General features: G+C 34.1%; 1 protein-coding gene across 1 annotated transcript in view; it reads right to left on the reverse strand.

Annotated features, from left to right (window-relative positions):
* LOC106057743 (choline-phosphate cytidylyltransferase B-like) overlaps nt 1–25,858 on the reverse strand; it is a 106,732-nt gene extending 80,874 nt beyond the window's left edge. Inside the window, exon 1 of the mRNA XM_056013178.1 lies at nt 25,720–25,858. The gene's annotated coding sequence lies outside the window, so the exon portion shown is untranslated. The remainder of the gene's footprint in view (nt 1–25,719) is intronic.
* Between the last annotated feature and the right edge of the window lie 276 nt (nt 25,859–26,134).

A 26,134-nucleotide genomic window follows, 5' to 3' on the forward strand; every position in this document is an offset into this window, starting at 1 on the left:
CACTCAGATTGCGAAAACTAGAAGAGAAACGAAAAATATTATTTCACCATGCGATGCGGCTTGAAAAGTTTAGGTGCAACGGCTACTTTTGGTTTTCTAAAAGCAAACCGTTTAGTTTATAAAATTAATTATGCAAGCGATTTTATCATAAAAATATCCAATTCTAAAACAATTACGTAAATGTAAGGGAGGCAATGTTACAATATGTTAACAAAGCAAGACAATTTTTTGTGTATTATCAGTATCAGTAAGTCAAATATATTTATAAAATGTATTAGAAATGTTCACAACAAATATAAATATTAGTTAAATGTGTTTTTTCTGGTCAACTAGCTGTTAAAATTAAAAGAAAATATTTATGTTTGTTTATAAAGGCTAAGAATGCACTTCATATGTAAATATCACACACATTTTTTAAAATGGCCTTTTTATGCAGCGATTTTCGTGCAGTAGAATGACAAGCAGCCACATGACAAGATACTAATCAGTTCCCTCAAAATTTTTTGAATAATCAGATTTTATTTATTTTTTGTTCAGTGCCCCCATCAGAATAAAAGACGCTTATTTTTGTACATTTTGTCGGTCAGTCAGTCTGTCTGTCACGTTTAAATAAAAACAATAACTCTATAAGTTATTGAAAATCTGATTTACCCTTTAATGTTCCTCCTGTAACATCTCAATAGTTTTAAGTATCTATAATTGATTGTTTCTGATGTTTTTGTGCAAAACTAATCAATGCCAACAAATGTTTCTTTGCTCTTCTTATCTATATTACAATTAATTTCCATGCTTAAACGTTGAAAATACATATTATCAATAATATGTTGTTCCTTTTTTTTTTATGTAAATAGCATATAAATGCTAAATCATAAATTAACTATATAAATTTTCCGGATATTGTTTTATAAAAAATAAATTGTGTCAAATGATTGTTTGAAATCAAATAATTGACTAATATTACACTTATATTCTTTGACAATACGTTACTATAGTTTAACTATCGATATCAAATTGTTCAGTATTTTCATCTTCAAACAAATTTTTGTTTTGAAAAGAAATCGACATACATAACTTACATTTTCTTACAAATTGTCGCAAAAAATGTCCACATTTTATATGAAAAATCTACTAACACCAAATAACTGTTTGAAATCCCTCTTCTAATTAATAAAACAAATAATCTTCACATTTACGAAAAAATGTTGTTCCGGATTTTGTATGAAAAATATTTTAACTCTATTTTTATGTAAAATCTCACTTCTCTCTTACAATACATTTAATTTTCAAGCTAAAATGTTACAAAATCTAATTATTGTTAATATTATGTTCCGATTTTAAAGGAAAAGAACTTCCAAACACCAAAGTATTGTATGAAAATCTCTCCACAAGGCTGTGGTAAATCTAATTTTTATACAAGACCAACCCAAAAATTTAATTAACGGTATTACATATAACTGGACTTCTTTAATCCTCTTTAAATAAATTCTATTAGAACTCAGTGCACCAATGTCGTTAAATATCTCGTGTTAATAAAGACATTTTTTTTTGGTACTAGCCCATTGTGACTGTCACCGATGTTATTTATCATCGGTGACAGTGACGTAATGGATTGTTTTTCCTTTGACATCATATAGAATTAATTATTTAAATGAAATGCTAAAAGAACTCACTCGGTGCACCAATGTCTATGAACACTCAATAACTGGCTCGTATAGATGAAGGCATTTTTTGTCTAACTAGGCTGTGTGACGTAGTGTATTTTTTTTTCTAAATCAAGTCGGTATAGTAATGTTTATTAAACCTCGTTATCTGGCTCGTATTTTAAAAAAACATAAAAGCTAGATTAAGATCTTATCTAGATTTTTTACAGTATGTCTAGATTTTTTAAACTGATCTATATTTATATTCTTATTAAAATCATTCTAGGTCTAGTTTAAAATGATATAGACTAGATCAAGATATAGAATTTCAATTTCTAGACTTAAAGTGTAGATTTTGATTTCCAAACATCTAGATCAATATTGCAATGCTATAGCCTAATATACTCAAAGTAATCTACTATTTTTAAATTTAATGTTGCATTCAGTCTATTGATAGATTATCTAGGCTTTTTATTTTCATAAATCTAATTACATCTAAATTATTCCATATTTATATTTTAGATATAGATCTAGTAGATATAGATCTTAAGAGTACTAAATCAGAACTTTAGTTTAGGTAGATCTACATCCTCATTCTAGTTACATTAAAATGAAAATGCCAATAGCTCTGTTGTTAACTGTGCTGAGACATCGAAGTAGGCCTACAAGCAGGATATCTATTCTTTTCTTCTTTTTTTCAATTACAAATCAATGCTGAAAGATTATCTAAAATCGTTCGTCTTACATATTGTACATATCCGGTAGATGTCATGGGGTAATGTGTAATATATCTCTTTATCAATAATAGGCTATTAGTTTGTAACCAGTTTGTTATTAAGTTAACAGCAATGCCTGGTCATGCGGTTTAGCGTGCTGGACTGATTATCTCAACGGTCCCGGGTTCATACACAGCTCACTGCCATCCCCCGTCGTCCAGTGGGAGATTTGGACAAGGAAGTTAATTATCTTTAATTTTGAAAGAACATCCGAAACACGTAAGACAGAAAAAAAAAATAATTTTACAATGGCAAATAAATCTTTGAAACATTATTACTTTTGACAATCAAAATAAAATCATGTCTTGAATATTCCTTGCGAATAGGCGGATCTGACAGGGGCCGCCTCTGTAATCTTGTTATTATTATCATCAGTCCCTTGACTTCTACTGTAGGGGTGCCGTGACAGTTCAAATAACCAAATTTCTCCATTTTTCATGGTCAGCAGCTGTTCTTAGCAGGATATCATGAAAGACTCAGACTTAGGTCCTCCCGCGCTGTTCGGCGCATTGGGCAGCAAGCTGTCTCCATAAATGTCTGAAGCCTCCTCCCACCTTGTGTCCACTGTTCTGAGGTCATCCATGAAGGTGTGGCGCCAAGTAATAGGAGGACGTCCCTGAGAAAGGCCAATCCATTCCTTTTCATTGTCCAGTCATCTTTTCTTCAGAGAATCCTTTCTTCTTACTCCCTTCACTGTACCTTAAAGAATGACTTTTGACAGTGACTTATGTCTTACAATATGATCAAACCAGCTCAGTTTTTGTCTCTTCTCAGTATTAGGAGTTCCTTCTTTTTGCTATCCAGAGTGTTGACTTATACTTCTATGTCTTTTTTCTGTAGCATTTATTCTTAACTGCTTGAATTCTTCTTTCAGTCTCAGTGTTTAACTTTCACAACCATTTAGAAGTACAGAGACCACTGTTGCCAGAGACAGTGCTGCTTTTGGCAGACTCCAGGAACAAGTTAGGCAATGGAGAGGACTCAGCATGTTCACAAAACTGAAAGTCTAAAGTGCTGTACAGCTCCCTTTACTCTTATATGCATCAGAGACCTGAACCTTATATTTCCACCACACCAAAAAGCTAAACTCCTTCCTTCTAACCTGTCTAAGGAAAATTTATAAGGTGAATTGGTTTGACTACGTACCAGATGATTAAATCCTACAGTTGTCTTCATAAAGTACTATTACAAGGAGATAATGAAATTAAAGCTAACATCCTAAATAAATACTTTGCATCAGCAAAGACAAAGACATATTACTTAATCTGAACCAAGTAGACAACATAGGAGATATAGAAGTACAAGAAAAGGGGATCCAAAAACTATTAGAGAACATTGAACCGAATAAAGCATCTGGACCTGATGGTATTCCAGCTAGATTACTCAAAGAACTAAGAAATGAGCTAGCAGCAGTGTTCAAAATACTTTTTCAGGCATTTCTTAACCAGGGCAGAGTACCAAGGGACTGGAAAGAAGCTAACGTCACCCCCTTATTTAAAAAAAGGAGAAAAATCTGACCCAGGAAACTACAGACCAGTATCACTAACCAGCATCACATGAAAAATCCTAGAACACATAATATGTAGTAACATCATAAGCCACTTAGACAAACATAATGTCCTTACTCCTTACCAACATGGCTTTAGGAAATATAAATCATGTGAAACACAACCTAATAGGACTAATTGATGATTTTTCAAAAGGTTTAGATAATAGTGAGCAAATAGATGCTATCTTATTAGATTTTTCCAAGGCTTTTGACAAAGTTCACCACCATAGTTTGCTTAAAAAATTAAAATATTTTGGCACTGATGGTCTACTGCATCAGTGGATTAAAGATTTTCTGATAGGGAGAGAACAAACTGTAATAATAAATGGCTCTAAATCAACACCACTAACAGTAAACTCAGGTGTACGTCTAGGAACAGTTTTAGGTCCACTACTATTTTTAATTTACATAAATGATTTACTTAAGTTCAGGAATAAAAGTCATATTATTTTCAGACAATTACTTAATATATAGAACAATAAAAACATCACAAGATATAGAAATTTTACAAAGAGAATTAGATGAATTACAGAAATGGGAATCAAATTGGAGCATGTCTTTCCACCCAGAAAAATGTCAGTTATTAATTAAGAGCCAAGAGTGGGAGAACAAACTCACAAGTAATCTCTGCACTCTATCCAGAAGAAATTAATTGTAGATAAAATAAATGAGAAATGGACGAGCTCCCATCCAAATCACAAGAAAGGTGACGCTTACTATAAGCTATCCCGACAAGACCAACGTCTAATCTTTCGACTCAGGACCGGACACAACAGAATGCGACAACACATGTTCCGGAAGCTCAAAATTGGAACCAGCGAAATCTGCCCATGTGGAGTATCACCAGAAAATGCCGACCACGTCCTCCAAAACTGCTCTCTCTACCAAGAGGCCCGTATAAGACATTGGCCCCAAATCACCCCAATAGAAAGAAAACTTTATGGAGAGCTCCCTGATTTGGAAACCACTGCGCAGTTCATCTCATGTATTGGTCTAGTCATATGAACACTCCAACATAACAATGAGAACGATGAAGAAGAAGAATTAAGAGTAACAAAAAAACTAAAACAAATTAATTCCACTTATCTTATTCATGGTAAACCAGTAGCACAGACTTAAAACGCAAAATACCTAGGTGTTATAATAAATGAAAAACTGTCATGGAATTCCCATATTGATGAAGCTATGACAAAAATCAAATAAAGCGTTAGGGTTTATTAAAAGAAATTTCTATAAATCAAATAAGAACATAATACTAAAATATTATTTAACCTTGGTTAGACCAATAATAGAATATGTATCCTCTGTTTGGTATCCCTCAAGAAAAAAATTAAGAAACTAGAACAGACACAAAATAGAGCAGTGAGATTCATAACAAACGAATATTCACACTTAACCAGAGCAACACCTTTAGATTTTTCACTAAATTCAGGATAGAAGACTGAAAAGTAAAGTAGCAATTACACATAAAACTCTGAACCATAATCTTCAAATGCAAAAACAAAATCTAATAAAATACTCAGAAAGACAAAGATAAAGGCACATTCCTCATTCCATATGCTAGGACTAATTGCTCCTTCTTCCATAGTGCTATTAGAGCAAGGAATGGGTTGCCTGAGGAAAACCAGTGACTTAGCAGAATTTAAGTCATTGGTTAATATGCATGACTAAATACATGACGTGTAGGACGTAATCAGCTTCTCTTTTAAAGTAACGTCTATATTATTTAAGATAAGAGGTTGTCAAATTTAAGATGAGATAAGATAAAATAATTTTATTGATCCAATCAAATGGAAATTCAGTTTGACTACAATTGACTATATCAGCGTAACTACTGTACAATAACAGTATAGATGAAAAATTTGAACATCATTCACACACGAAACACATACACATTCACAACCAGCGCTTTATGAATTTTACTTCTATGTACTTCTCGATGACGACAGCTGATCTTGTAACACTCTGACCGAAAGTGGGATAAAGGAGTCTTTAAATCTTTCTGTTTTAGTCCTAATGGAAAGGAGACGACCACTTCGTTCAGATCTTATGTAACAGTGGTTTAATGGGTGCAGATTGTCCTTAAGAATCAAGAGTGTTTTGGAAAGGCATCATTCAAGAAAAAGCTCTTCAAAAGATGGTAGCTGTATTCGAGTGACATGCCATGCTTTTTTAATTAGTCTATTTAGTCTAAGTCTTTGTGCCAGTGAAGTATTACCATACCAGCAGGTGATGGCAAAGTTAATTAGACTGCTGATGGTTGCTGTATAAAAAAGTTTACTAATTGTTTTGTCGATGTTAAATTTTCTTAGCTTTCTGAGATAGAAGAGTCGCTGGTGAATTTTTGTGTGGAGGTTTTGACAGTGTTCACTTCATTTCAGTTTGTTGTTGATGGTTTTTCCTAGGTATTTATATTCTTGTACTTGTTCTATGGTTTGATTGTTGATCTGAATTTCTGCAATGTGGCCTTTATGTTTCCTAAAGTCAATAATCATTTTTTTAGTTTTCTGAACATTTAAAATAAGAAAGTTATCTATACACCATTGGTAAAAGGTGTTAATTGTTGAATGGTACAGATTTTCGTCACCTGCAATATGGCCAATGATTGCTGTGTCGTCAGCAAATTTTATGATGGGAGTGTCAGCTAATAGGCTCTGAATGTCATTTGTGTATCATGGTGACAGAAAGCACCCCTGCGGCGCTCCAGTGCTAAGCTCTCTTGTGCCTGACACATGCCCGTTCACTTTTACGTATTGTGGGCGTTTGATAAGAAAGTTTAGAAGCCAAGCTTGTATGTTTTTGCTAACATTCAATTCAGATAGTTTTTGTATTGGATGTGGTTGGATGGTGTTGAATGCAGATGAAAAATCTAAGAATAATACTCTCGCATAGTGTCTCTGAGTATCAAGATGATGGTATCGACAATTCAGCATGAATAGTATTGCATCTTCTGTACTTCTTGACGGTTTGTAAGCGAACTGGTGCGGATCAAGACGTGTTTCGACTTCTTTCAGTAGATGTTTTAAAATCATTTTCTCCAGGCACTTCATTGGAATTGATGTAAGTGCTACGGGACGTAGGTCGTTGTTGGAAGCAATGCAGTGGCGTAGCATCCATGGCGCGAAGGGGTTCAATGAACCCAGGCCCACAATCATTTAGTGGCCCACACCTGATGGTGTAACAAACATGGGGTCGAGGCTGGATTACCTCTATGCAACATAAACTCTAGCTTAAGGCCTCCAAGAAATATTTAGTAGTTACATACAATATCTAGACTTATATGAGGCCCCATATCTCAAATAGCTTAAGGCCTTTTCAACTCTAAATATGGCACTGCATGGCGCGTATGGGTTTCATATCGCCTGGTCCCATGACTAATGACCACTTGTAGCCTACCCTACAATACAATTTTGTAAAAAAAAATGGTCAAAACATTGAAAAGTTTCGTTAAAGTATCCTAAACGTCATATCAAACTTTATATTAACTTCAAAACATGAATCCGTGTTTTCACCTAGAATCAGTGAAAGGAACTGTTTTCATCAGGTTTATTTTAATGTGGTGACGGTGCGTTGGTGGTGACGCTTGGGTCCAATATTCCCATTCTTTATTTTGTTTTTTTTCCCATCTGTATTAATTAAACAGTTGATATGATAAGCTTTTTTTTTAAAAAAAAAAGAAAACATCGTTGTTGTTTTTTTTTTCATTTTTCTATTACTATAAATCTAGATTTAGACTTAAAATTAGATATTAAACAAGGAAAAGAAACAACGTATTCTGTTTGTTACTTAGTGAAACGTTAAAGATGTCAACTTTTTGTGCTTCTTAGCGGAGGAGGAGGTTTATAACAAAAAAATTAAGATAGAGGGTTAGGGTTACATTACATTTATTATGGAATAGTGTCTTTCACTTGAACGGCTGCTTTGTGGTTTGGTATGTGCACTGGAAAGTCGTTCAGATAGTCTCGATTGTCTCGGGTTTATACCCTGCCATTAGCATGCAACAATCCTTTATTTAGTGGTCTTCGCAAGATTATCGTTAAGGTGACATTAATAACAATGACAATGCCTTAGCAGTCCATAATTTCTTTTTTAAAAATATCACAAGCCTTTACCTCGACCCACATACTCAGAATAATAGACCTGTTGGGCAATGCAATGTTAGCAAAAATTAATAAATAATAAATAAAGCGAATGTGTAAATGTAAAAATAGTATGAATGAAGCCATCAAATCAAAATAGCTAATCTACTAAAATCGATTTTTTCAAATTAAAACATTTGCTTGTAGGCCTACATATATTAGATTAAAATTTGAAATGAACAGACTTGATTTTGTATGTTCATGTGTTGAAATATAAAATAGATCTTGAGGTAGACATAGATCTAGATCTAGACTAACCTAGAGTTAAAAATTGGCTTTTATAGAGTTCATTCTGTGCTGCGTGAAGGCTTTGCTCATTGCATGTGTGACCTTTTTTCATGAATGAATATAGACCTATCTCAACACGGCTACGCAGCTTTAGCGAACAGCGAACGAATGTACTAAAAATGCTTTAGAAAAACAAATTTGAATGTTAATTTGATTAAAATATGAAATGAATGGACTATAATTAGTATGTTCATGTGTTAAAGCATAAAACTATCATTGCGAAAAGAAGTTTTATCATCTTAGAGTTCAATAAGAGTTTTAGATCTAGGAATAGACTCAGTAGAGAGATGTGTTAATGTGTAACCATTTGGTAATGTGCATCGGGATATCTAAATTCACAGATATAAATAACGAATTAATGTAAAAATGCTTTTGAAACACAAATTTGAAGGTTAATTTTATTAAATAATGAAATCAATAAACTATATTTTGTATTTTCATGTGTCAAAAAAAAAAAACTATAAGTGCAAAGTTTAGTTCTTAAAATTAGATCTAGATCTAAATCCTTTCCATCTTTTCTCATGTCAACATTGTAAACATGGCCTAGATCCATAAAATACTATAGCTGTAATAGAGTTGGTCTTTTTTTTTTTAGGGTCTTAAGTTTGTTTTAGGACTACAATACATACACTACGGTCTAAGTTGGTACCCAAGGAACATTTCTGCCAAGTTTTATCAAGATTGGTCAAGCGATTTTTATTTCTATACGGGGACATACATATATAGCCAAACATTCTGCTTTATATAATAGATTATAAGTATTTTAAAATTAAATGAAATATTATTAGATATTAGATTAAAACAATTAATAAAAAAAAATTGTCTAATCTTATAGTGAAGTTAATTACCATGGACTATTATGATTAGTGTCTTGCATTGATGATCCATAAACACTAAACATAAACGTGCACTACTAAGAGCTTGAGAGCTTTTATTTTATCTTTATTATTTTTCAAGCCTTACAAAGTATTGTTCTTATCTTTTCAAAGTTACTCAAAGTACTGCTAAATAAAAAAGACCAAGAATTTATTTCGAAAGCTGAGCTTAGCTGAGCCAAAAGACAACCTTTTCGACACATTGAATTGGTACTTTGCTTCAACTTAGTCATATAGAATTATTTAAACATTCATTGCATTTTGTTTTGCAATCTTTTTTAAAGCTGCAAAGAAGGTTTGAATCTATATGTCACTTATAGTTCAGTCAAATATGTTTGCAAAATCTGGTGTGGTCCAATAAACGACAAGTTGTTGTTGACGTGACCATCTAGATATTTCTACGAAACATCCCTCTTATAATTTCAATCAGAATCCTTATGGAAAATGCTGTACATTTATATCAGTAGAACAATAAATTAACAATTGACTGATGCAGTCAAAAAGAAATGTGAAGCTTTAAAAAAAAAACAACTGAATTCGGTTAGTTTCTAAATGCTTTTTTTTTAACTTGTGTCATTTATCTTTGTGTGCAACAACTTAATAGATATCTTTATAGATTTATTTATTATAACTATACTATTGATTTTGATCTAAGCAAGATCTAAAGTTAATTAGTCTTATTAGATCTATATCTACATTAGATCTAGAATAGTTATATTAACTCAGAGTGAGTCTAAGATATATAAATCTCAACTGAGAACTAGATTTACATTACTTCTAGACATTACTGGCAGGAGCTATGCGAAGATATTCAATCTTGTGACGACTGTGGTAACATAAGAGGACTATACGAGGGCATGAGAAAAGCCTTTGGACCTCATACCAGCAAGTGTGCTCCGCAGTACCCCGTCAAAATAGCGCGGACAAAATAGCGCCGACCAAATAGCGCAAACAAAATAGCGCCGACGAAATAGCGCCGAAAAAAAATATTTTAGTCATTTTGAAAGAAATACTTTAGATATAGTAAAATATGAATAGAGCCAATATTTTTTTTGTCTTAATGTTAACATAATTTTTCAGTCATTTTGCAGGAAACACTTTAGATAGGCCCTATCTTAAAACATAATTAAGCAAAATCATAATAAGGTAAAATGAATAATTTCAAAATATAGCATTTATTGACATTATAAAAGTGTACTTCTAAAACACACAAAGATACTTGTCAAATTTACACACACACAAACAAACTTTCACAAAGTTAAATTGTAGAAAATGCCACTTAGAAATTCCATCACTGGCTTGTTTCCGTACATTGGCTATATAGCTTCAAGTCGTCTGTTAAGTTGGAGGTACTTTGTCTTGCTTGCAGCTTTACTTCGTCGCAGGGAACACTGTGCTTACTGCATTTTGACTTGCCTTCTCAAAATCTAACATTACACTCAGTGGAGCAAGAGTTGGTCTTAGCTCCAGCAGTTTTTTGAAGAGTTGAACATAGTCAGGACAATAAATTACTAATAATCCGGTACGTTTATACACATCATATATAAGTCCGCGCTATTTTGTCGGGAAATTTCACGCTATTTTGTCGGCGCTATTTTGACGGGTCACCGTGCTCCGCTCAAGTCAAAAGATGGCTCAATCATCAGTGATCGTGCGCTGCAAATGGAGCGATGGGTAGAATACTATGCAGAACTCTACCTAATTGAAAACGCCATTTCACCAAATGCTGTTTCCAACTTCCCATCACTTTAAATTTTTACGGAATCAGACGAAACGCCTTCAGTAAAGGATCTGAGCGTAGCTATTGACATGCTTGCACATGGGAAAGCACCCGGAGGAGATGACATTCCTGCTGAAGTCATTCAGGCTGGAAAACATGCCCTAATCAAACCACACCATGAACTGCAGCTTGTGCTGGGAACAAGGAATGGTCCCCCAGGAATTGAAAGACTCGAACATAGTTACAATTTATAAAAATAAAGGCGACCGCTCTGATTGTAACAATTATAGAGGCATCTCACTGCTTAACATAGTTGGAAAGGCTTTTGCTAGAGTATTACTAAAGCGATTACAGATCCTGGCAGAACGTGTTTATCCAGAGTCACGGTGTGGCTTTAGGGCAAGTAGATCTACAACAGATATGATTTTCTCTTTGCGGCAGCTACAGGAGAAGAGCAGAGAACAAAAGCAGCCCCTTTTCATAGCATTTATTAATTTGACCAAGGCCTTTGACTTTGTTAGCAGAAGCAGTCTGTTTGCTGTACTAGAGAGAATTGGCTGCCCAAATAAGTTAAGAAAACTAGTGTCAGCTTTTCACGAAAATATGCAGTGCACTGTTCATTTTGAAAGTTCTTCCTCTAGGTCATTCTCCATCAAGAGCGGTGTAAAACAAGGATGTGTACTGGCTCCAACAATATTTGGCATCTTCTTCTTAGTCGTACTAACCAGTGCTTTTAAATCCATGGAAGACGGAATATATATTGTTACAAATGACCAGTGACAGGAAGAGGTTAACGTGTGACCCCGACGAGATAACACAGCAGCGGGTGTTCCCTGGAATGTACATGTATAAACAGAGACAGGATGTGACGTGTCCTTACATGTTATTCCAAAAGGTACTAGCAATGTCCAGTGACAGATAGAGGTCACAACTTGTGACCCCGGCAAGATGACACTGCAGCCAATGTTTTCTGGAATCTACATGTATAAACAAAGACAGGATGTGACGTTTCCTCACGTGTTATTCCAGAGGATACTAGCCGTGTTTGTGCAACTTTGGACAAGCGATTAGGGACTCTATATAAGCCAGAGAGTTAATGTGAAAGTCAGTCGTATGGAGTCGTGAGTGAGCCGTTACAGTCGATACAGACTATGTAAGATGTGTGCGGCTCTGTGGAAGAGAAATGTGTACGACTCGATGCAAGATAACTAGGGTAGAGTTAACTGGAGTGGACTACTGTCGTTAAAGTCTATACAGCGAACTACAGTGGACTTGAGCCGTTACAGTCGATACAGTCGATGTAAGACGTGTGCGGCTCTGATTCGGTAGACTTGAGTACGACTTGGTTCAGCTTTGGGAGACCTGGAGCGACACTGGGAAGTGTGTCGTTGGTCTGTTCTGTGGAATACGGCTCGAGGAAAGTTGAGAAGAGATGAATTGCAACGAAGTGAAGAGATGAATTGCAACGAAGTATAGCTAACTGTAAACTGACAGATATTGTACAGTCTTCTACGCTACATGTTACAGTAACGAATTGTTAGAGTTAATAGTCATTAAAGTTATATGAAACTGAAAGTTTAGTCGTCAAGTTCTTTGCTGTGTTTTTATTTGTGTGCCAACTAATACATCTAGCCAGAAAATTCAGAAATACGTAACAATATATACATAGCAGATCCGATGGAAGGCTCTTTAACCTGGCACGTCTTAAAGCCAAAACGAAAAGACGTCGTATCTTGATAAGGGAGCTGCTGTTTGCCGATGACGCGGCACTCGTATCTCACTCACTAGGAGGTCTACCGAAGCTAGTGAACACCTTAGCTGCTGCTTGTCAAGAGTTTAGCCTTACTATAAGTCTCTCCAAGACCGAAATCCTGGCACAAGACGTCGCAGAAATACATGTAATACATATTGGGAACCACACCCTTTCAGTGGTGCAGGAATTTACATACTTGGGTTCAACAATTGTCAGTAACTTAGATTTAGACATCGAGCTGACATAAAGAATAGGAAAAGCTACCACAGCATTGGCAAAACTCTCCAAGCACATCTGGGAAAATGGTAAATTGACCACAGCGACCAAAACCCTAGTCTACAACACCTGTGTTGTGGTGAGCACTCTCCTTTATGGCAGTGAAAGCTGGTCAACATAAATGTACCAAGAGCACAGATTGAATAGCTTCCACTTGCGCTGCCTGAGACGCATAATGGGCATCTCTTAAAGGACCATGTCTCCAATCAGGAAGTTTTGAGATTGGCCAATATGAACAGCATGTATGTTCTCCTGAAACAAAGAAGATTAGGCTGGCTCGGACATGTCACCCGCATGCCAGATGTTAGAATCCCGAAAGATATCTTATATGCTGAGCTTGTGGAAGGAGTCAGACCCAAGGGCCGCCCAAGACTAACATATAGAGATGTCTGCAAGCGAGACATGAGAGCCACTGGCATCAGCGAAAGTATGTGGGAAAACATAGCCAAAGTTCGGAGTGCATGGAGACAGACTGTGCGTGCTGGGACAACCCTCGCTGAGAACAAAAGAATTGAAGCGGCCTTAATCAAGAAGGGAAAAAAAGAAAAAAGAAAGCTGCCCTATCCGCTAGCCCTGAATCAGAGGCATACACATGTATGAATTGTGGCAAAGTCTGCCGCTCTAGAATTGGCTTGATTAGCCACACCAGATTCTGCCCCGTCTCAAGATTAAACTAAAACCAGTGTCTCATCTGGGCGCATCCATTGCCTTTCGAGACAAAAAGGAGCAATGTGATCATTAAGTTAAATGCGTGCAAAACATGTTTAACTATTTGAAACATGTAAAAGCTAAAAATCGATTTTTCCCCCCAATCATCATTTTTGAGTGTTTCCCCTGCCCTTAAGGAATGCAAAAAAAAAAAAAAAAAAAGAGGGGGTGGGGGGAGAACAAGTAGTATTCACTAAATAGCATAACCGTTGTGACCAAAAGTCATGGAAAGATCACTGTTTTATTACCACAAGTCGGACTAGAGCGTAAAAAAAGGGAAGGGGGGAGAGAACAAGTAATCTACTCTGTATTCACCAGTCACTAAATAGCAGGGCCGGACTTAACCATCAACGGACTTCGCCGGGCCAAGTTTGGGTAGGGTATGTATAATAAGTGAAAATTAAGAGTTCGTATTAGAAAATAAATTCGTCTTGGTATTTTATTCATTCTTTACTACGTAGAGAATTACTTTACGAGCCTTGCGTGTAGCGAAGTCATACAGTAGGCCTATGTCATAAAAATTCTATTTCCTACCTAGATCACGCTCAATGGAAAGAATTACCAAATGTTTCAATCTATCTACAAGAATTGTTGACCTAAAGTAATTCTTCATTAGTTTGAGGCGCTAGAAGCTTCTTTCGCCAGATTCCACAATTACAGGTATTGCATAATGCCGTTTTTTTTATCACGTAGGTTTGGCATTTTCCATATTGAATAACACCCCAAAATGACAAATTTTGTCTATATATTTCAGGAGATTTGTATGAGTTTTCAAAAGATTTTAATAATTTCCAGAGATTTCTAGGACTTTTTCTTATATTTTGAATTTGAAGATTTCCAGGAGCTCCTGGTAAATCGGGAAATCTGTTATAAAATGGTATAATTTAATAATTTACACCTAGCAGGTCCTGAGAAAATGCAGGACCCACTGCGGTCGAATAGGTTGCAGTGGCCTAAGGCGGCTCTGCAAAATAGCGGCATATGCTGTGATTCTTATACTTTTATGCAATACTATCCTTCTCAGAAACAGTTCCATTAAAAAGGGAAATTCAAGTAAAATCTTAAATAGAATAATACATGCAAAAAAAAACATTTTCTCTTTTTTAAATACTATTTCAAAATTCAAGCAATAAAGCAAATTGAAAGTAAGATAATTTATCTCCAAGAAAATTTACATGAGGCAATAGAACTAGATTAAATAAAAAATAAATTGCAGAACTTAAATAAAACAGTATCACAATTTAGCGAAATGTGAGGTGACATATAATTCATGAACACAACCTTAAGACTACCATGTTTATAAAAATAAATCTATTAAAAAATATTCAAATTTAGTTCAATGTCATAACAGCTGCGTGAATGATGATACGTTGGTCAGACTTTCTTTAAAAAAAAAAGAGAGAGAGGGAGGGAGAGAGAATTTTTTTTATTGATTATAAAATGTAGTTGTGTGCAAAAATTCAAAGCAAATCAATATGATCTTCTAACACCTTGGTGGTGTTATTTTCCTGTTTAAATTAGGTGACAGAGGTAACCTATTAGACTGGTAAAGTTTTTTTCCTTATCCACTGATGTTATACCACATTGTTTTGCATCAACCCTAACTCACATTCTTCATTTAGAAGATTTACAAGGACCCTGACAGACTGATTCACTCATTTTCCCACTGGGAATGGACTAAACAATCTGAAATTTAATATATAGCGCTACTTTCTGATTATAGCATGCTTAGAGCATTATGGTCCAATCTCATTTGTGGACCAGTGGGGGGAGGGGGTATCTGGGAGAAGGTTTTCAGTGCTACCTTTAGGTGCTCAGTAAACACGAGTCAGGCATCGAACCTCGAGCCCCCTTCAGAGGTAGCCAAGCCATGTTCAAGCGTACTTAGCCTATAGACCACGCATCCCATCATTGCCTAAGCATCTTTCACAATTGAAATCGCATCTAAAAATGTTTCCTAAATGATGTTTTATTCACAGTTTTATCTTAGTACATTTTTTTCAAAGCCAACATGGAGTCTACTATTATGTGATAGCAAACAAAATAATCTACTTTTATTTCACTCCAACTTTATGTTTAATCATATGCACTTCTTTTTCTTTTTAAACTATGAAGATCTATAACTAGATACAGTCGAAATAAACAAAAGCAATTATTAAAACCAAAATGATAATTTCTTTTTTTTTTTTTTCAAGTGGTCAATATCATTTAAAGTATATGTTATTAGGACTAGATCTAGATCGACATGTATTCTAGATATAAACTTCTAATTTAATAATCAATATGTTTTTTTAAAAAGTATTTTTATAATACTTTACTCTGTGTGTGAATGAAGGGGGGGGGTATTATTTATTTATTTTTTTATGTGAAATTTCACCGTTTTATTCCTTATAAAAAAAAACAATAAATACTTTGGGAAAAAATCAATGGGTGTAACCAGTTAAATATAAAAGATGAAGCCCTAGCTGACTTCTTTCCCTTTCAGACCTTGTGATCTATAGGACAGATGATGTAAAGGTAATCTGTTTCTGTGGCCTACGGATTAACAAGGGTGTCGTGGCAGCACAGAGACCAACAGCTTATACTTTTCCCCAACTAATGTCTGGTACCCATTAGAACTGGGTGGACTCAGAGGCACCCAAAGATCCCGAAATTAAAATTACCTTTCTTCACAGGCTGACGCGCATTGTAATTACTTCCACATAAACTTCTAATTTGATTTGGAAAGACCCGCTTCATAATACGCCCCCAACACATACACACTATTATATTTTGGGCCCATTAATTTTAGTAGCACTTTTACTTATCCCTCCCTACAACCCCCCTCACCTACACCAAAAAGTAAGTACTGCATACACATTCCTGTTCCTACATTTATCTTAGTATATTAATCTCTAAATAACTCTCTCTCAAAAATTTTATGAGTATTTTTAAGGATGAAATGTATGGTGTGTTTGTATAGGCCTACATGTACATATATGTATATATATATATGTGTGTGTGTTTCTCTCTGTCCCCTGCCCGTTTGTGTGATACATTGTAAAACATACACAAAACTATGCATTTATCAAATCAATTCTTGTTACTTGATTTTGGAAATAATAAATTCTAGTCGACCCACGGCGTAGCATACGCTTTTGCAGGGTCGGCCTAAGGCTACTACTATCTATGCGACCGCACTTTCATAGGACCGCACCAATAAATAATTCTAGGTGTAAATTATTAAATTAGACCATTTTATAACTTATAACAGATTTCCTGCGGCCTCCTGATTTACCAAGTGCGCCTGGAAATCTACTGAAATTGCAAAATATACTAAAAAGTCCTGGAAATGATTAAAATCTTTTGAAAACTCATACACATCTCCTGAAATATATAGACAAAATTTGTCATTTTGGGGTGTTATTCAATATGGAAAACGCCAATCCTATGCACACAAAAAAAAACGGCATTATGCAATACCCGTAATTGTGGAATCTGGTAAAAGAAGCTTCTCGAACCTCAAACTAAATAAGAATTACTTGAGGTCAACAATTCACGTAAACAGATTGAAACATTTGGTAATTCTTGCTATTGAGCATGATCTATGTAGGAAATAGAATTTTTATGACATACAGTATGACTTCGCTACACGCAAGGCTCGTAAAGTATTTCTGTACGTAGTAAAGAATGAATAAAATGCAAAGACAAATTTATTTTCTAATACAAACTCGTAATTGTTCTCCCCCCCCCCTTTTTCCCCCATATTTTTTTTTTTGCTGCTAAAATTACGCGGGGTAACTCTACTCCAACTTGAAGAAATAAAAGAGTGATCTTTCCATGACTTCTTGGTGTCCAGACTGTTAAGCCATGAAGAAAATTATAAATATAGATCTTGCAAACAACCCACCCAGAACAGAAACAACGTCATCAGCTGTGGTATGTCCACAGAAAATGTAATGAAAGTTATCTTTTAATCAAGTAACGGACTGTCATCCCAAAACCTCTAAGAACCATTTTTTTGTTTCAAAGATTTATCAAAGAGCATTAAAAATATTCCTTTTTTTAAAAAAATAAGAAACATTCTTAGAGATGCCTTCATAATGTGTATTCTCTGTAGTGGTTAGTTCCAATGTGTATCTTATAGATACTAGAGTCATGGTGTGCATTTGAGGTAATGTTTTATTCTTTTATTAACTGTGCTCTAATCCTCCTCATAAACAGAGCCTGTAATATACAGGCCTATTTGTATGTTTAGTTGACATATGCTTTGTAAATAGTGGCTTTTGAATTGGGGGAGGGTACCTATTAGACCTATTAGCGTTTTTTTTTCTCTTTCAAATAGGCCTACAATTCCTTTTTTAACTATGATGTTTCCCTAGCTTTTATGACTGAAATAACCTTTCACGGCTTTGTGCGAAATATTTCGTTGTAGATCTAGACTCTTGATCTAAGTCACTAAAATTCGCGGACTTTTCACGGCTGTGTGAGAATCTTCACTAGATTCTAATGATTTACTGTAAATCTATCTTAGATCTAACTCACTAAATTCATGGACTTTTCACGTCTGTGTATGAATTATCTGTACTGAATTTACCATAAAACTAGACTCTAGATCTAAGTCACAAAATTCGCGGACTTTTCATGGCTGTAGAATTATCTTCACTAGATTCTAGTGATTTAGCGTAAATCTAGAATCTAGCATATTTATAGAGTAATCTATACATTAGATGTAACGAGATCATTAAATTGACTAAAATTCACTGAGTTTTCAGTGAAGATCTAAATTAGATCTAAATCTAGATACTATTTCTAACTAGATGATTTACGGACTTTCCACGCGAAGCCATTCTTACTGTTAGGCTACAACAAGAAGATTTCAGGTGAGGGAGGGTCCGGAGGTGTGTAGCCTACACATTAGGCTGGAAATTGCTATAATTATAGACAATAGTCACTAAAGACAAAAATTGTCATTTTGGGGTGTCATTCAATGTGGAAAACGCCAATCCTAGGCGCGATAAAAAAAAAAAAGTTATTATGATATACCCGTAATTATGGAATCTAGTGAAAGATGCTTCTCGCGCCTCAAACTTGAGGTCAATAATTTTTGTAGATAGATTGAAACATTTGGTAATTCTTGCTATTGAAATTGATCTATGTAGGAAATAGAATTTTTATGATATAGGCCTACTGTATGACTTCGCTACACGCAAGGCTCGTAAAGTAATTATGTACGTAGTAAAGAATGAATAAAATGCAAAGACGAATATATTTTCTAATACAAACTCTTAATTTTCACTTATTATCCGTATCCCTACCCAAACTTGGCCAGGCGAAATCTGTTTCGCATAGAGCCCCACAAAGGTTGAGTCCGGCCTTGCTATTTAGTAACAGGTGAATACAGATTAGATTACTTGTTCTCCCCCCCCCACCCTCTTTTTTTCGGCGCTTAAACTACGTGGGGTAGAAATTAAAAAAAGATTGATCTTACCATGACTTCTTGGTCACAGCGGTTTAGTTCGGCCCTGCTATTTTGTGACGGGTGAATACTACTTATTCTCCTTCCCCCTCTTTTTTTTGTTTGTTCGTAGGGGACTTGCAAAAGTAAAAGAGTGATCTTTCCTTTACTTCTTGTCCAAACTGTTAAGCCATGAACTTGTCATGAAGAGAATTATATATTTATATATATATATAGATAGATAGATCTAGATAATACTAGATTGATATAGATCTAGAGCAGGGGTGGGCAACCTTTTCCTTTCGAGGGCCACATATACATAAATATATGTATATATATATATATATATTATATATATATAATGTACTTACAACTTAGAAAAATATGCTAGCTAACTGTGTATAATCTCTTTTAATGCACATTTATACTGTGTTATACATTTACATTTAATTTTATATACTCCCAAAGAGGGAGTTTGCGATTTCTGAAACTAATTTTACAATAATTTCTTTTTATTTTGTTAGTGTCTGTTTACATCTCACAATTTCACCACAAATGAACAGTTGTACTTAATTTGAAGTGTTTAACTGTTTACACTCGTGCATAATTTTCCAGAATTGTGGAACTAGCTTACTAGTTATCATTGTGACTGCTTTTAAATTACAGTCAGTCAGCATCGACCTGTTCTTACACTTGTTTATTTTCAAACAGAAAAAAAATGTTTGTTCACAGATCTATGTGCACAAAAATAATGTGAAAGTTAAGTAGCAAGCTTTTTAATTAAAGTGTGGAAATACAGATTCTGGCATCCATGGAACTCTTACAGAATAACTGAATGGAACTTCTCTTCCAGTTCATTATTTGCTTTGAGGTATGTCCTTTAGAGCTGAATCAGCTTCTGCATTAAAAGGTGAGCCGAGGGTGTAGAAAACTGATCCAAAGTTCTTGATGTCTTAAAATTTGCTTTCAAATTCCACAATCAAAGAATTCAAATAAGTCTTGTACTTTTCAGACATTTCATTATAAATATTTTTACGTTTCAGCAAAGGAAAATAACAAAATCTGTTTTCACTTGCTTGCCTAGATAAATGGGAAAGCTTTGTTTGAAAAGATTTAACATGCACAAACATTTCATAGTTCCGATGAGAAACATGAAGCTGTCTTCAACTCTTCATTACAAATATTGGTAATATAGTCACAGTCAGTGTCCATGTCTGTCTTCAACTCCTCATTAGAATAATAGTAACAAAGTCACAGTCAATATCCTTTAAGGAACAGAACATTTTTTTTCTTGAGATTCCATTTGTTCTCACTACCGTTCCCATGCTAGATCAGCGGTACCGAACATCGGAATGTTTTGTTTCCTAACTTTCAAGTACTCATTGGAACTGTCTGTGTAAAGATCCCTAGCAGTGATAAATTTATCAGATGTGGTTTGTGATTCAGTAATACAATTAATATTCAATGCAGCTTTGTGCAAACTTTTCTGTTTAAAGTCTATGGGAGAGCTCTATTTTCTTTAATTTATTACAAAAAAAAAACTGTTTTTCTCTGTCAAAACATGGGCTCCATCAGTTGTTACACTTGCCATCTTGTTCCAAGCCAACCCATGACTTTCAACACAAAGCATTGAAAAAATAGTGGCATGAGGTAAAATCTTAAACTGAATTTTCTAAAACATTGCAAATACAAATAATCTTCGTTTACTTTAAGCTTTTTAGACTGACATGTAAAGACAATAATTCTTTCGCCTCTATATTGTAAATGATAATCAGAAATTGCAATAATTTATATAGATATTTAAAATTAACTATTTTCAAAATATTTGTATTTTTTATATGTATAATCTGTGGGCACACCTGATTTCTGTAGGTGACAGCGAGCCGCATAAAACAGTCCAGCGGGCCGCATCTGACCCGCGGGCCATAATTTGCCCACCCCTGATCTAAAGTCCTTTACGTCTATCGAACAAGTTAAGCGCAGTCGCCGACATTTTTTATGTTTGAATTTGTGTATCTCCATAAGGACCTAGGAAAAAAACTGATTGTATCTATGAACTCATCCATTTTTCTTAAAAAGTAGATATGTTTTATTCTATTACTACTCATAGTTAAAATTATATTGATGTTAAAGTGGGTCAGGTCGATGCTTTCAAAAGCTTAAAGTTTCGAACATCGTTTTACTGCTACCTTCAAGGATCGAACATATTAAAAAACTACCAGTATCGAACACACGAGAAGTATGGTGTTTTAAAAGTGTTGTAATCTTAAAATTTTGTGAAAAGTGTGGTGTTTCAAGAGTGTTATAATCTTTAAATTTTGTTATTTATATTATTTTCTTTTTACGCTATGTCAAGACAGACAGATTTTAGTCATTTTCACATGCTCCACATCGAAGGAATCTATCAGCTCTGCTTAGAAACTGACTATACAATTACATGTAAGGTGCTAAGCCCAGTAACGCCTTACCAACACATTACTGTACCGGTAATTATTTAGGTCTAAGCTATTTTGGGATAGAAGGCCATTAATAAATTCAGATATTATTTATTTGGGGGAGAGCCTTATAAGCTTTGGTAGCCAATAGATAATCCCACCCTCCCTCAAACCATTGGAGAACAACAGTTTACGTAGTTGACCTAAAACCAAAGCATAAGCGGCTCTACGTATCTAGCCACCTATCTAGCACACTCAGTGAATGTAACAGCCCAAAAGTCAGTGCTAGATATATTTCGATCGGGGAAGGGAGGGCTGAAAAGCTATGGTAGCTTGTGAGCTGTCTTACCTATAGATGTAGATAGATCCGCCCTCCCCAAACCACCTGGTTGACCAAAAAAAACAAAAAACAACGTATTTTAGAGCACGCTTAGTATTTGTCACACACACACAAACAACATATCTATATATAATACGTATCTATCACGCCTAGTGTTTGTGACCTAATTAGCGGCTTGACCGTATGTACTTGAATGATGGCTCCCCCCCCTCTTTTGTAGGTACTTGAATGATGGCTCCCCCCCCCCTCTTTTCCCTCAACATTGTTCTTAATACAACTTGAACAATGTTTTTGGGCTGTGTTGATGGGCCTGGTTTACACCTGTGTGTTGCGCTATCACTGACCATTTTTTTGTTGTGTGTTAGTCTGTTGGCTGCGTTTGGATTGAGTCTTGAAATTTACGATGTTACTTTTCACTGAAAAAGTGTGAATGTTGGAGAGTGGAATTGCGTAAGAAGAAGGTGCGGGTAAGGGGGTGTAGGCAGAATAAGAGAGTGGTTAAATGTGTTATTGTTATTATTTTATTAATTTGTGTATTTGTGATGTTTCAAAGGAGTGTCTTTGTAGCGCATTATGAGCTTTATCATACTTTATGGAAAAATATATTTATATATAATTTTATAGATCCGGTACCACAAGTCTAGATCGAGAAGCACAACTGACTCTATGTATTTGAGGCTGATGTCACATTTTTATGGTCGATCAATTATTGATTATCTCTTGATACAGTGTCTTGACTGTTTCCCTCCTCCTTTTCTTTTTACCTGCTCAAGACATTTTTATTTCAAAATACCATACCTTGCCCTTTCATTTTATTAATATCTCTTCACATAAAGCACATGCGCTAGGTATTGGTTTATAACACATAATTCAGAACTTAATAGAATGGGGAAAAAAACTTTCGAACACCCCTTATTTCAACTTCAATTTTCATGTTTGGGTAGCAAGGGGCACGTTAAACAAATATTTCTCAGCTAATTAGAAGCATAATATAGGGATGTGAAATAAAAAATTTATCTTTGAAAAATCAATTTAGACACAATGCATAATTATTATATCTACTAGCCTATGCATGATTTTATTCATTAAATAGTTTAGTTTTCAAAAAAAAAAAAATCACATAGGGAGCAGTGCAAACTTATGTTTCAACATTGTAATCGATCAAAGCAAAGTATCGTGATAAAACTTGGCAGAAATATGGCCAGATATATAATCAATTACGGGGAAAAAAAACAACTTCTTGGACCTTACCTGAAATGGGTATCAGTAAAAATAAAAATACATCTATATATACCTTCAAGTTTAAAAAAAAAAAGAGAATACAAATTTTTTTTTAAAGTCCACATGAAAATACAATGTTCCTCAATATAAAATGTATTCCATATTCACCCATTTTGGCAACAATTTCAATGGATTTAAAATCATAATCGATTTCAATCAAGGGCCTATGTACAGAAAGTAAGAAAAACGGATCTCTTTTTTACGGATTTTCACATATCTACATAATATATATAGTTTTGATGAGCTGAAGCATCATTGGCATTAAAAAATACCCTTAACCCGAGACTCACTTCAATCTTCCCAAGAGGTAAAAAAAAAAGGCGTTTTTATATACCAATATTACCAATGCACTTTGAATATAAGTAAAAAAAATATCCTTGGGTGAAAATAAAACTAAATATAACTTAACTATTTAATAAAGAAATGAACGATGCACAATAGGAATGGACGGTAATTCTGCAGGAGTTCAAGGGGCAGCCATCTTTGTTACTATTTTGTTATTAAATTGTTTATGTTCCTAAGAAATCCCAAGATAGTGTCTAAAAAATACCAAGAATTAACATTAATAATTTGTAACAGGTCTACCACTAACAATAAATAAAACTTCAGAGAATCTAAATTTAACTACTTAAAACTAGGCCTACAATAAATATCAGCACAGTTTATTCCCAAAAATTAATTGACCTTTAAGAACCTTGTCACCGGGCTTGTAATATTAATATATTAAATAGTTCTAGCAGTTAGATTATGAGTCTAATTAATAGACTTATAGGACTAGATGATACCGGTATAGCTAGATCTAGCATATTTTTAACTACAAAAATAAAAACAAACAAAACCCAAGATATAAGATTACAGTCTAAACAATAACAAAGATGGCTGCCCCTTGAAATCCTGCAGAATTACCGAATGGACTAGTTTTGTCATAATCATCGAAATAAAGGAGAATTTTTAAAAATACAGTGGGGTGTTTGATAAGTACCTTAACATGAAAGGGAAACTCCGATGGTTTTGACAATTTTTGATATATGTGTTTTGATTTATAGATAATGAATATATTATTCTTTTTTTTATTTGCAAGAATAACTTAGTAATTGATGTTTTTGTGACATAATTTTTCTGCGCATCCAAAACGGTCAGATTTTCACCGAATTTCTGTGTGTGGTCATGATGGTGCACTCAAATCCAATAATTGAATTCTTTGGCCTGGAAATCCAATGTATTGTTGGTACTGCACCTGGTATTAGCTTCATTTTTTTTCAAATCCCATTTCCACTGACCACAGCAATGAAGTTGCTGAAACAGCTTCTCTCAAAATGGTTTGAGCATAAATAGGAATTAGCCCATGCCTTTGTAAAATATTTGCTCTTCAGATGAATAAATTTTTCCCATTTTCCCTTTAAAACTTCATCTCTTGGAAACAAATGAAAAGAGACACTAATTTCTGTGTCAGCATACTTGCTGATTTTATCTTTGTGATTGGAACTACTGCAACAAGCTGAAGAACAGTATTTCATTTTCTTCAAGTAGAGGTTTAGATCTAGAATATTATTTATAAACAAAGACCGATTATCTAGCTGTAAAGCGTAACAATAAATGCGATCCGATAGGTCTAGATCTAGAGAGTTTATCGGTTATATAAGTCTAGATCTAAATTTAGCCAGCACCCTTGTGACATCACATTTTTAAAAACGTGAAGAATTTTCTATCTAATTTAATAAATATAAAATTTTCTGAGCATTGAAATAAAAAATGATACAATGTTTACTATTACAACTTTTTACGCAGAATTTAAATAAGTCAATAACTAAAATTTGAAAAACTATCAGAGTTTCCCTTGAAGGTGTTCGATAGATCTAGATAATAATAATAGAATATCTAAATTTTAATATTATATAATAGATTTACATTTTAGATTCTAGATGATTTAAATTTAGATCTAATAAAAATTATATAAAATTAATATAGAATTATAGATAGATTTATATAAATTAAAATTATAAATAGATCTAAATATTATTTAGATTTACTCATCTACTGATCTAAAATATCTAGGTCTAGATTACTCTAGACTCTACTGACTCTAGACCCTAGATCTAGTAGTAAGTATCATCTACTATCTAGATCTATCAGTATCAGTTACCAGTATCATAATCATAATGATAATATGATTAAATATTATATGACATTTAATATGACTATTAATACTATTATTTATTACTATTAGATCTAAGTATTATTAACTTAATTAACTATTATTAAGAATAGAATAATTGAGACTAAACTAAGCTAAGATTAAGATCTTATCTAAGACTAAGACAAAATCTAATATATAGATCTACTTTATATACTAATAATATAGATCTAGAGTCTATCTAGAATTTAGATCTATATAGATCTAAATTCTAGATTTAAATATGATAATAAAATATTCTAGACTGTCACAAGTAAGACGTGACAAGTAGATCTAGATGAGCGATATAATCAAATAATCTTAAATACCTCTAATTTGGTCTAGAATGATCTTGATTTAGATCTAGATATATTCTCTATAGATCTATATCATATGGTATTACTAAGACTAGTCTAGTATTATTAGTCTTTAGAGTTTAGTCTACGTCATTTTCTTGTGCATAACATTGCTTACATTCGTTGTTTTTAGAAATCTACTCGTACCAAAAACAAATTTTTAAAAATACCCAGATTCTTTTTAAGCTGGCCTCATTTGGACGGGTTAGTGCAGGGGTTGAAAACTTATGTTCCCATCTGAGGCATATAGGTCATCAACCACTTTCTTCTAATAAATTCTACTTCTAGGCGTCTCGGTTCTTGGCAAATCTCTCCAACTGTCCCAACATCTTGCTCAACTACTTAGTATAGGCTTCTGAATAACGGCGCCATGTATTAGAATCTATTT

The sequence above is a fragment of the Biomphalaria glabrata genome, chromosome 15, assembly GCF_947242115.1.
Source record: "Biomphalaria glabrata chromosome 15, xgBioGlab47.1, whole genome shotgun sequence".
Lineage (NCBI taxonomy): Eukaryota > Metazoa > Mollusca > Gastropoda > Planorbidae > Biomphalaria > Biomphalaria glabrata.